Consider the following 13364-nt stretch of genomic DNA (forward strand, 5'->3'; position numbering starts at 1 on the left):
GTGAAATTGTATGCCCCAGAAAGGAAAGTTCAGTTTGTCTAAATTTGCATTTGGACCTATTGAGCTTGAGGCCTGCTTTGCTGATGCAGTTTAGTACATACTGCAGGTTATTGTCATGCTCCTCAGAAGTATTTCCAAACACGATAATATCATCCAGATAGCACTGAACCCCATGTTGATTCTTCAGAATCAATTACATCATTTTTTGGAAGGCACTTGGGGCAGATGCGAGACAGTATGGAACACGTTTAAAATGAAAGAGTCCCTCATGTGTAATAAATGCTGTGAGGTCTCTGCTATCTTCTGACAACCGGGTAGTATGCAGTCTGCAAATCAAGAGTAGAAAACATCTTTGCTCCACGGAGTTCTGCAAATACTTCTTCTATGTGAGGAAGAGGATGGCTGTCAATCACAATAGCTTTATTTGGCTCCCTTAAGTTCATACAAAGGAGAATGCCTCCACCCTTCTTCTGTGTCACTACTATAGGTGAAACCCATTCTGAAGAGTCAATCTCTTCAATAATGTCCTTTTGAACAAGTTTTCTAAGTTCCTCTGAAACAGCTTCCCTGACTGAAAATGGTAAGCGCCATAACTTCTGTTGTACAGGCATCACATTACTCCACATTTTAACTTTATGCAGAAACCCATAAGCACAGCCGAGTTTCTCCTCAACCTGGTGTTGGGTCCCAGCTGAAACTGGTGTGTCTACTGCAAAAGTGCTTTGCTGAAGAAGATCAATTCGTCCATTAACTAACCTGAGATTTAAAGCAGCCACTAAATCTCTGCCAAAGATAGGAGTGCCTTTGTGGACAATGTGGAACTCTGCAGTTACACAGCAATCACCAAAAGTAACTATTGCTGGCAGGCGGCCATGTCCTGGAATATAGTTTTTCAAATAGCACACCAAGTGAAGTTTGGGTTCAGTAAGAGGCACATCTTTAAAGTAATACAAATAGATGGAATCAGGTAGAATAGATACTGCTAATCCAGTGTCCAACATTTGCTGAATAGAGTGTGATTTGCCTGAGAGTATGGTGGAAATGTTTACAGTGCACTTTATTTGTTCTGGAATATGTGCAGTAGTGATTTTGTCCATGCTCAGCACAGTAACATCTGGTATTGTAACTGCATGCACCTGTTGATTGAACTGGCTGCTGCGACATATTTTAGCAAAATGCCCAATCTTTTTGCAATGATTGCATTGAGCTACTTTTGCCGGACATCCTGTGTAGTTTGCAAGGTGTTGTGGGGATCCACAGCAAAAGCATGCTTTTACTGTATTTTAAATTTGCTGATTCGGTGGTTTTCCGTTAGTTTTCCTCTTGTAATCATTTGTCTGCAGCGATAGTGAACTTTTCTGCAAAGGAGTCACAGCCTGGAATGTGCCTCCTGTATCCATGCTCATTATTTTGGCTTCAGCTGTAGCTGACTCAATCTGAATAGCAATGGTTATTGCTTTTTCTAGTGTAAGTTGTGGTTCTAGAAGTAAGTGTTCTCTTACACGAAGCATGATTGTTTTCTCAATGAGCTGGTCTCTAATCATCTTATCTGCCATATTCCCAAAGTCACATGTTACAATCAGACTCCTCAGGGAAGCAAAAAGAAAAGGAGTACTTGTGGCACCTTAGAGACTAACAAATTTATTAGAGCATAAGCTTTCGTGAGCTACGGCTCACTTCATCGGATGCATTTGGTGGAAAAAACTTTTTTCACGAAAGCTTATGCTCTAATAAATTTGTTAGTCTCTGAGGTGCCACAAGTACTCCTTTTCTTTTTGCGAATACAGACTAACACGGCTGCTACTCTGAAACTCAGGGAAGCAATATACTGTATTATAGTCTCCCTTGTTTTCTGCTCACACTGGCGAACTCTGTAGCAATTAGCTACTACATTCTCTTTTGGCACAAAAAAGTTCTTTAATGCAGTGAGTGCAGTCTCATATTTATCATCTCAAGGGGAAAAGTGTAAAATATACGCTGCCCTTCTGCTCCAAGGCAGTGGATTAGCAGAGCACGCTTTCTTACTTCAGAAATCTCTGTAGCAGTGATTGCAAGCAGATAAATCTCAAACATATGGATCCAGGCAGTAAAAGCAATTGGAGGCTCACCTGGGCTTTGCAGAAAGGGTGCAGGTGGGTTCAGAGACAGAAGATCCCATCCTCATCACCAAAATGTTGTAGCAACCAGGCAAGGTACTAACAAACTTCAACAGGACTTTATTTTTAAAGTGGAAACCTCTTTACCAAGCCGCTGCTGCACCCTCAGTAGCTCTCACTCCACCTCCTCAACTTCCCCCCCCTTTCCTTCCTGTTTCCTTTCCTTTCAGACTCCCAACAGCCAGTGCTCCCAGTTAATTACAAGCAGCATCTATACACCACACCCCAGGAACTAGTAACCCAAGGAGCAAGTTGACCAAATAGATTCATTCATCTGTTTCAAAACCTACAAGGCCTCTGGAACCAGTAGGAACTAGATGCAAATATTCAACTGGAATTTTATCTAGGACCAAATACCAGAGGCCTCAGATCAGAGCCTATCAGAGCTGCTGGTTAATTAGTCAGACTAATCATAGTTGTGTCATCTGAGGTGCTGCCTACCAAAAGCTGAGTACATTGTCTTTGCAGCACTCCTTATACCAGCTGGCCGGAAACATGATCTTGCAGGATGATGCCTCTACCACCTAGCCAGAAGTACAGCCACAGTAAATTACTTTAACTGAAGTCACTGAAGCGGCTAATCAACATTGACATCAGGCAGACTCACAGGACCTTTCCTTACCTGACATTTCCCTTTAGAAGTACCAATATGTGTCCAAACAGGCAGCAAAATTACTTAGCAGACTAGAAACTTACAAGTCTTTAGAAGCACTTTTCTTTATCCTTCCAGGTCTTCACTTGGTATCATCTACAAATCGGGGATGGGGGGGTGTTACTGTCTCACACTAATGAGATGCATTTTCCAACAACCCAAAAGGTTTCTCCAGCTCCTTTAGAGACCGTCACTGTTCCCTCCTTGCTCAGAGTGCTGCATACAGCATTTCCATGTTTATTTGTGGGTTCCCTTTGGGGACAGAAAAATAGGTCTGGGTAAATAATAACTGACCCGATGCTTTGGATAAAAATTCCACAATTTTCCTGGAGCTTCAGAAATGCTTTTCTTATAAAAAAGCCCCACCCAATCTTGTATTCATTTTCTCACACCTCTGAACTCCATATTTCCCTCTGGGCATGCATCAGCAAAAACCCCACCAGAGCAACATTTCTTGTGATAGGTTTCAGAGGAGTAGCCGTGTTAGTCTGTAGCCGTAAAAAGAAGAGGAGGACTTGTGGCACCTGAGAGATGAATACATTTATTTGAGCATCAGCTTTCGTGAGCTACAGCTCACTTCGTTGGATGCATTTTCCCAGGCTGACCCTGTGCGGGAAGCACACAAGAGCTTATTCTTCTGAGATTCCAAGGCCATGGCTTTTCTTTGTGCCGGGTCTCAGAATTCACTCATCCCCTGACTCGATACAGGCCTTTCTGTCCCAAGGGGAGGAATAGCTCAGTGGTTTGAGCACTGGCCTGTTAAACCCAGGGTTGTGAGTTCAATCCTTGAGGGGGCCATTTGGGATCTGGGGCAAAAATTGGGGATTGGTCCTGCTTTGAGCAGGGGGTTGGACTAGATGACCTCTTGAGGTCCCTTCCAACCCTGATATTCTATGATTCTATGACAGATAACCGTGCAACCATGGATCTTTGGGGCAGGGACTGTCATTTGCTGTTGGTCTGTACATTGCCTGGCACAGTGGGACTCAGACCTGGATGACAGCTCTAGGTACTTCTGCCGTATAAATGCTAAATAATAGTAATGATGATAGCCACACAGGCATCCACCTAGGCAGCAGAGAAGTAAGGAAGCATCCATGAGATTCAGGGCTCATGGTCTCAGGAGGACCCTATGACAAGATGCAATAGTACTCCTTCCATCCCAGCATGGAAGGGGTTACACCAAGTTCCCTGCCTTTCACATGGCTGTTCTGGGGCTATAAAAAGAAAAGGGAAGCTGTTGCTATCTTATAGAGGGGCATGATCTGTCCCCCCCCCCCCCCCCCCGGCTTGCAGAAAACCAGGAAGACTGGGTGCTTGTGACCAGATGATGTGTGTTGCTTTGCTCATGTTTTGGATAGTTTGTTTGGGTTAATAAGGTAGGCCTTGAATTTAATGTCAGTGATAACTACATTTCCTGTTCACTGGCTGGCTTATCTGCTCAGTGGCTCACGTACACTCTTGCATGGCAGTGAATGAGTTAGAACGATAAATGGCATCACACCAGCAGCCATATTCTGCTCATCCGTGGTGACATGCCTACTGCCACTTTTCAGTTTCTGCAGAATAAAATTTCCATTTAAAGACAAGACAAATTATGCAAGACAGGAGCTGTGCTTCTTTACCATGGTTTGTGGTGAAAAAATACCGCCAGATTGATAACTCAGGGTACATAATTGCCAGCTCCTCAACTGTGAATAGATTAGTCCCAATTAAATCATAGAATCATAGAAATGTAGGCCCGTTAAGAGAGCTTGGGCAGACTTCAAGTCCATCCCCCTGTACTGAGACAGGACCAAGTCAACCAAACCATCCCTGACTGGTGTTTGTGCAACCTCCAAGAGGTATTACAAACCGCCAGTGACAGGGATTCCACAACCTCCCTAGAAAGCCTGTTCCAGCGCTTAACTGCCCTTAAAAGTTTTTCCTACTATCTAACCTCCATCTCCCTTGCTGTAGATTAAGCCCATTTATTCTCTTCCTACCTTCAGTGAACATGGAGAACAATTGATCACTCTCCGCTTTCTGACAGGTTTCAGAGTAGCAGCCGTGTTAGTCTGTATTCACAAAAGAAAAGGAGTACTTGTGGCACCTTAGAGATGAACAAATTTATTAGAGCATAAGCTTTCGTGAGCTACAACTCACTTCATCGGATGCATTTGGTGGAAAAAACAGAGGGGAGATTGATATACACACACAGAGAACATGAAACAATGGGTTTATCATACACACTGTAAGGAGAGTGATCACTTAAGATAAGCCATCACCAGCAGCAGGGGGGGAAAGGAGGAAAACCTTTCATGGTGACAAGCAAGGTAGGCTATTTCCAGCAGTTAACAAGAATATCTGAGGAACAGTGGGGGGTGGGGTGGGGTGGGGGGAGAAATAACATGGGGAAATAGGTTTACTTTGTGTAATGACTCATCCATTCCCAGTCTCTATTCAAGCCTAAATTAATTGTATCCAGTTGGCAAATTAATTCCAATTCAGCAGTCTGAATTGGATACAGATTGACAGAGCCAGAAGAGTACCCAGAAGTCACCTACTACAGGACAGGCCCAACAAAGAAAACAACAGAACGCCACTAGCCATCACCTTCAGCCCCCAACTAAAACCTCTCCAACGCATCATTAAGGATCTACAACCTATCCTGAAGGACGACCCATCACTCTCACAGATCTTGGGAGACAGGCCAGTCCTTGCTTACAGACAGCCCCCCAATCTGAAGCAAATACTCACCAGCAACCACACACCACACAACAGAACCACTAACCCAGGAACCTATCCTTGCAACAAAGCCCGTTGCCAACTCTGTCCACATATCTATTCAGGGGACACCATCATAGGGCCTAATCACAACAGCCACACTATCAGAGGCTCGTTCACCTGCGCATCTACCAATGTGATATATGTCATCATGTGCCAGCAATGCCCCTCTGCCATGTACATTGGTCAAACTGGACAGTCTCTACGTAAAAGAATGAATGGACACAAATCGGACGTCAAGAATTATAACATTCAAAAACCAGTTGGAGAACACTTCAATCTCTCTGGTCACTCGATTACAGACCTAAGAGTGGCTATCCTTCAACAAAAAAGCTTCAAAAACAGACTCCAACGAGAGACTGCTGAATTGGAATTAATTTGCAAACTAATTAGTAACAAAACACAGTTCCTAGAGCTACTGTGGTTGGAAAACATGTCCCACCTGTTGATTTACCATTAAAGCAGCCAAGCTAAACCCAGGTCTATAGATAAAGAAGCCTGGGAACCAGCGAACTCAGACTCAGAAATGGACTTAAATAATTATTCTTAATTTCCTCAATTTCAGGATGATCTTATTAAAGGAAAGAGCGGGATTACTGGCTGTCTGGCATTTCCCCTGAGCCTGTCTCCAGATTGGATTCTGCTTTTATCTCCTAATCCCCAGAGCTTTTTAATGTAGAAAGTAATGGAATCCAAAGCCAAATTTAATTTTGACCAGTAATCTGACTTTCTTTCACTTTCTGGAGGCAGGTTTTAACCCTGTTTGCTGTCTGAAGTTACTTTGTATGGCTGTTTTGAACATCCTTAGCACTCTGAAATCTTTCCAAGGGGGAGGAAAATATGAGGAATCTTTGTCAGTCTAGAGTCAAGGAGCAGTTTTCTTGTCAAACACTTGGTGATATCTCCTGGTTTCGGCCGGTGTTTTATTAACCCTTTCACACATATTGATTTGGGTTCAGCTTTGGTTTTCAGGTTTTGGGGAACAATTGTGTGGCAAAAGCCTTCATCCTGGGAATAAAAATGTCGTGGAGAAGAAGAGGGGAAGGAATTAATATAGGGTCTGATCCTGCCTCCTCTGAAGTCAATGACCAATTTGCATGTGACTTAAAGAGTGCTGGATCAGACCTGTAATACTCCAGGAAGCCATTTCCAAATGGCTATGAGAAGCTATATACTAGTCCTCAGCCTTTCCAGTGCTGTGCCCCCCGTTACAACACAACTGAAGACTTCTGCCCTTCCACCTACCCATAAAGAACAGGAAGGCAATTAGGACCCCTGAAACATGTTCTCTGCCGCTGGGTTAACATTTTTCAGATGGAACATTTTTTTCTACTAGAAAATGCCATTTTCTCAAAAGCAAAACTTTTTGTGCAAATGACTCATATTTGACAACATTTGGTTTGGGGAGGGCAGGGGGTGGAACTTCAGATGGAGTGTTCTGATAACATTGAAACATCCTGCTTTGATATTTTTGGAATGGAATGTTTTGATATTTTTCAATTTTAAAAGACTTTTTGTTTAATAAATGTTAAACAAAAAAATCCAGATCAAAATGAAATGTTTCAGTTGTATCAAACTGAAACATTTTGATATAATGTCAAATTTTTTATATCACAGGAAATTTTGATATTTCCAGCAGAACTGAAAATTGGGTTCCTGACTAGCTCTACCATTCATGATGAACAAGTTGAAATTAGAATCTATCTACTTGAGCACTATATCATCTAGCACGCTTATGGCCCTTTATTTAATCTGCATTCCATAGCAGAGGAAAAAGATTTGTAAGGACTGAGGGTGTGGCATTCATTCAAATGAGAGCTAAAAAAAAAATTAAATAATTAAAACACATAATGGGGAGGGGAGGAAGAATAACAAACTCCAGCATCCTAGGGCGTGCATAACCGATGCATGCAGAGGATGTAAAATTTTACCTTTTGTTAGGCTTCTTCAAATCCAGATCCCAAATAACAACGTCTATTTCTGAATCAATTGACCTAAATACTGAATATTTTCTGAATATAAATATTTCTCCCTCTGCCGTTCTGCTTAGTTGACACCAGCTCCTGGTTGACCTGATCCCTTTAAATAAGATTAGCAAAGAGGGGCTTGCCCTCTGGAAAAGCTATACTTACTACCTGGGACTTTTTTCTCAAACAGCCATAAGATGCATTGTGTCCTTGCTACTTTGCACCAATTCAGCTGATGGCTCATTATTCTGGCACATAAATACCTTACTCTTGCAGAAGGGAATTACACAGTTTGAGGACTTTGCAGTTTCTACTTATTAAATAAAAAGGTACAACATCTGTCTCACTCTATCTTGGTTTAAAACAAATTGCACTGGCAAAATAAGGGATTAGATTAAAATACGTATATTTGCAAGTGACATGCTGGAAATAAAAAACTTGCAGCAGCAGCATCGGCCTCTAGGAGATGAAAATGAATGGGTTTTACTTTGCAAAATGTCACATGATCAGAGGTAAAGGCTTAGCTGCTGGTGCATTTGTGATGTAGCCAATTAGGATAATCTGAATCACATCCCAGTGCACTAACTTGCTTTATTATGCTGCAGAAACAGAGGCCACTGGCTCTCTGTAGAAAACACATGTACTAGCAGGGTAAGCTAGCCTGAGTGCTCAACATCACAGCTAAATTCATTTGCAGTTCCAGTGTTTTTTCCAAAGATTATGGTACCTAAGGGACAAGTTTATTTTACCAGGGGGTTGTTGTGATCCTTGGAAGTACTGCCCTCTGTAATTTTGGGATGTAGCAGTGTGTGACAGTTCTGTGATTGGGGCAGCAGGGGTCCTACACTTTTCAGAGAGAGGCAATCCAAGTACTTCCCCTCTCCCCCTAGCCCCCCCAATTCTGTGCATCACTCACAGCTGTGTGTGTAATAGGCTGAAGATCCAGAATGGTGCTGTGTGCTAGAGGCCCAGTCCAGTAGAGAATTTACATACCTCTTGACCCTGCGTCATCCTGGAGGGATGTGTCACAGGTGAAGTTCCAGAAGAGATGGCTTGAGCACTGGTGGCAAAAGTCAAGCTCAGAGCCTGAAAGGCTGAACAATAGAGAATCCTTACGTTCCCCTACCTTTGCTGTGACATGGGCTGAAAAGTTTGGTTTGAGATTCGAGTTAATGGTCAGGGAGGGCCTTATTTTATCCAAATCCCCACTGCTAATGAAGTATCAACTTCATAATTACCATGGGCCAAATTAAACTCAATTTGGATTGTGCAGTGTGGCAGGAGCTCTACAACTTATCCGAAAAGCCAGCCGGTGCATACTGTTCTAAATGTTTGAGTTCCTGATGCTTATGCTCATTGGATATATGTCTCTGCAGGAAACAGATCAGATCAACCCATGCACCATATAGCCTCCATGTCTTCTGCTTGGCTGGTAACTTGGGCATTAAATATTGTCACTCTTTACTCTGTGGATGACTGATTCCAGACACGTAACTCAGCCTGATGCTACCCAGTGTAAGTAAATACGGCTTCTACATAGCTAACACAAATGATCTAACAATTACAATAAGAAGACCCAATAAACAGTAGCTGATTTGTTTATTACACAGATATTTTCACAATATTTTATTAGATGTTAGCCCAAGCTACAACCATCAGATACAATTTCGCCAAAGTTCAGGCACATTTGGGTTCAGTCTGTATTAGACAGGTACTAGCTATAAAGTTTGGATCCAGATGCAAACTGCCCCAGATTGAGAAGGTGCTCAGATCTGGGTTTTTGGTTTGGGTCCATTTCTATTTATTGTATACTCTAATGCTTACATTAGAATATGGCCACGGTCCTGAACAAATCATGGACGTTGGATCATGCATTAAAGATACAACTGATGATATATAACAGCTCTTTCCAGTAATCTACATAATTGTAAGAAATCATTTCCCTTTTTTTGGTTGTTGACATTTTAAACCTGAAATATTAATGTTAACTTTAGATACACCCATTTGATTCTTTTGTAGCTGAAAATAAGTATGGATTTTTAAAAAATATTCTCTTACCTATTTTGTTTTGTTTTTTTTACATCTGATGCAAAAATAAAAATATAAATCCACTTGTGTGTGTGTATATATATATATTGGATATATGAATCACAATGTATAAATATATATAATGTAATATGTTATAGGTCATTGAGGCCTGGTATGAATGATGCATGGCCATCGGGACCATTCTGACCTTTGGACTCTAGTATAGTATGTTTGAGGTGTGAATGTGGAGTGAGTAAGGTTTGTTTTGTACTCAATAAAGAGCATTTAGAGTATTATATACTTACACTGTGTCCGGTATCTACTTGCTCCCCATCATATAGAGAGACCTTTATTGCGGGTCTAATACACTAAAATATCATTGCTGCTAATAATCCAACACAAATTGTCTGGAGGAAATCATTGTCAATTCAGTGATGACTATTTCATAAAATATTATTATATTTTATTATTATTAGCTTGTTTTATTCCATTACAACTTCCAGTCCTGAGAGAGCAAGCAATGGTAGACAAGCATTTAAGCCATCCCAAATTCAACACATCTACAGTAAATAATCATGTGCTGCTGACAAAGCAATAACAAGCAGAAACTGCAGTCCTAATGAAGGAGAAACACACAGAAAATCAGGCTACCTTGCAAAAAGGAATGGGAAAAAGAAAACCTTTACACGTGCCATGCAAGTCAACTCTGAACCCAGGGTGGGAAAACTGAGTTGCATAAAAACCCGGGGCTCTGGTCATTCTATAAAATTATGTATGTGTCATGTCTCTTTCTGGTGGCTGAAAATAAGAGACCTTCTATTAGTGCTAACAACCAGAGATTTCCTTTTCCTCAAACGGATGGAGGATTATGTTTCTGAAGAGGGATGACCTGGGTTCTTATCCCAGTTTCCCAATTTTGTGTGTGTGATTTATCTATAGCTCATAACTTTTTGTTTCATTCTGCTATAATCCAGCACTACAGAGATTGCTTAAATAAGAAAAAGCAAACTACCTTTCACTGAGTTTTTTTTTAAACTGCTTGAAAATCTTTGTATTCATATTTGGCTTTTGTAAAAATCCTTTTAACAAAACCCGACGTTTTAACTCTAAAAGAACTTTATAGAATCCCTGAGACAAGGAAGTCAGGCCTGGAAACCTGTGTCTCACAGCAGGCAGGCTACAAAACTAGCACAGATACTCTTTCTAGCAGTAAAATATTTTGCTGTCAGGGCAAACAGTCCCCTCTGCCTCACCCTGGAAACTAGTGACTGGCTATGGTTTAAATGGAGCATTAGTACAATGGAGATACAAACAAGCACATTTCAAAATACACTAGAGGGTTTGCATTTAACCTGGAACTTTGTCCTCATATATGCCTCAGGGTCAGAGCGCTGGAGAGACGGAGAGTTGAAGAGATTACATTAGACAAGAACATTACACAATGCAAATACAATTGGACTCAGCCATTTAATTTTAAAATGCTGTGAGGACCCCAGACAGAGATCCTGTGAGCCAATGGAAACAGCAGATTATTGCATAGGCTGGTCTCGGCGCACCCTCCCAAACCCCAGTGAATGCAACTGACAACCCCAGTGCCAACAGGAGCAGCTGTGTCAACGGAGGCCTTCTCCTGCTGGGGAGGGCAGATGGCAATTAGCTACAATTGCCCTCCCCAAGGGTTCTGCCCAGGGAAAGGCAGTTTTAAATTCCACCAAGGGAACCCTTGTGAGAAGGCTATACTGAACTGCCACTGCTCGGAGGTGCTCTGGTCCTGCCCCCTCTCCTCTCTGCTGCTGCCCACTCTCCTGGGCTATGCCAATGCACTGTGGACCTGTCTCTGGTACATCCTTGTCCCAGGAGCACTTTCAGTCTGCTTTCCACCACTGAATGATTTGGGCCCTGTGACCGTAAAGGTGATTTCCTCCCTGGGTTAGATATGAATTGCTTCAGTGTGGCTCTTGAGTTGTGGGGACAGGGACCCTAAATGGTGATTGTCCATTAGCAGAGACAGTGCCATTCATAGTACAGAGATACCTGTCAAACACTAAGAAAGGAAAGGTTTATTTGAATGGTTTATATAAACTTCCCCCATCCCTGCCAATGATCCCAATTTAACCTCTCCCATGGTATAGGATAGACAGCTTATTCCCTGCAAAGCTGTCGCTCATCGAGCTCTGCACACCATCTGCATCTTGCAGTTTGCAAAACAGAGCCCGACAGTACAGTCAGTTGTGACAGCCAGAAAATAAAGCTGAAAGCTCAGCCGCAAGGGAGGACATGATGGATCTCGCCAACCCTCCCTTGGGAATGGATGTGATTCTCCAGCGTATCCTACATCCCGAATCGAGTTCTTCAGCATTTGCAGATTCAGAAAGAAAAGAAACAGAGAATAATTCAGGTTAAGGAAGCCTTCAAAAAACAAAACAGGAACTAGGGATAAAATTGCTGAACACATGGACAGTAACAATGCAAATCAACTGTCCCTGATCTTTTGTGTGCTGAAGATTCCCACTACCACCCACGTGGATTTCCTCAATAAAATGTGCCCCTCTAATGTTAAACAAGGAAAAAGCTCCCAAAAAATAATAGAGACTGTGGGATAGATTCCTTTGCTGATGTAAAGGGTTACAGCTCCTTTGATGCCAGTGTTGTCTCCCCCATTGACACCAGGTGAGAAATCAGCCCCCAAACAACAGTCCAAATAACAAAGAAGCCAGCAAATGCTTTTGTCTGTTCTGCAGTCATTATCTCGCCTCTAATTAATTCTACTTGTACTATCTCTCTGAGGGCTAAAATGGCCCCCATAAGTGTCCTATCCAAGTTTCTCCCACACATTTAAAAACATAAATAACTATAACAATCTCTCTCTTCCTGGCATCCCAGCCCACAGGAGAAATAGCCTGATGAGCTTTTAGGGCTTTATCAGTTGGTTGGTCATGTGCATGAGTGAGTGGGGGTGTGTTGCAGGTCGGTGAGTTTGGGTGTGAAGATGTTATCGAGGGGAAGATATACAAAAGGAATAATTTTTGTATGTAGCTTTGTGGTCTTTCTTCCCTCCTGTTGCTCATCTGTTTCATTTGTCTCCGAGAACATAGCTATCTACGGAAGTCATGGGCCAGGAAGGAGACAGGTAGTGGGGATCAATCCTATTGTAGTGGGGCAGCTGCCCCACTCCATTAGGCAGGGGATAAAAGCAGCCCTGGAGAGGGCTGGGGCTGGGAAAAGGGAGTGAGAACAACTGGGGGAAGCTGACTGAGTAGCTGACCACAGATGTGGCCAGCTCAATCAGGGCCCAGCTGGCCCGATAAGAGGGCTGGGGGCCAGGAGCTGGGAGTCTCACTCTAGCCCTGGAGTGGGAAGGGCCTGGCTGCCTGGGAGCAAGGTACCTGAAGTGGAGCAGTGCTGGGGAAGGGCAAAGGGAGCTGGGGTGCTCCAGCCTAGTAAACCCCCTGGCTGCAGGCCTTGGTGAAGGCCCAAAGAGGTACTGGAGCTGCAGAGGAGCAGCCTGGGGATAGGCAAAGGCAGCAGGTCCTACCCCCTTGCCCGTGATGAGTGGCCAGTACAGACTGCAGTCTGCCCCAGGGAAAGGGGGCTAGTTGATGACTGGTAGTAGCCACTGAAGCGAGAAGGGTTTAGGGGGTTGAGGATTCCCCTGGGAGGGGAGACCCAGAGCGAGGGGGTACTGCTGGGGCAGAATCCCGAGGTAAAGGGGCACTGGGGTCCGGGAGGGACCCGGGGCCAGCGGCAGGTGAGACACCAGCCTGCAGAGGGTGCTCCGAAGGCTGGAAAGAGCTA

Source organism: Dermochelys coriacea, chromosome 16 (genome assembly GCF_009764565.3).
Source record: "Dermochelys coriacea isolate rDerCor1 chromosome 16, rDerCor1.pri.v4, whole genome shotgun sequence".
Classification (NCBI taxonomy): domain Eukaryota; kingdom Metazoa; phylum Chordata; order Testudines; family Dermochelyidae; genus Dermochelys; species Dermochelys coriacea.